This window comes from Nematolebias whitei, chromosome 19, assembly GCF_014905685.2.
Source record: "Nematolebias whitei isolate Nwh7 chromosome 19, NemWhi1, whole genome shotgun sequence".
Classification (NCBI taxonomy): domain Eukaryota; kingdom Metazoa; phylum Chordata; class Actinopteri; order Cyprinodontiformes; family Rivulidae; genus Nematolebias; species Nematolebias whitei.
In genome coordinates, this window is record NC_056516.1 from 28,317,236 (window position 1) to 28,317,668 (window position 433).

Consider the following 433-nt stretch of genomic DNA (forward strand, 5'->3'; position numbering starts at 1 on the left):
TACTCTCTTGTTTTGAAATTGTTATTGTGTTTTTAATTTGAAATGAATAAATAAATTTAAAAAAAAATACAGATATTATTCCCCCTCAGCCTACTTACAGAGACTACATAGCTTCCTATGCTATGGAATTAAAATACTACATTATTCTGCATGGTCTTTGTCAATTTGACCTGCTACCAAATGCAGATGCCAAAACGGGGGATGAAAATGATGTAACACTTCAATTTGGATTATGTTTAATGTTAAATTTATTCATAACATTTACTCTCTAACACAATGACAACACTCGGTGCAAATTTGTAAATTTTTACAAATCTAAACTCAATGGTGCACGTGATGGCATAACGTTGTGCTGGTGCTGTGGGCATCTTTGTCACTGGGTTGTCATACAAAAACAGTGCCTTTATTTATATATATATACAAAGTGTATATA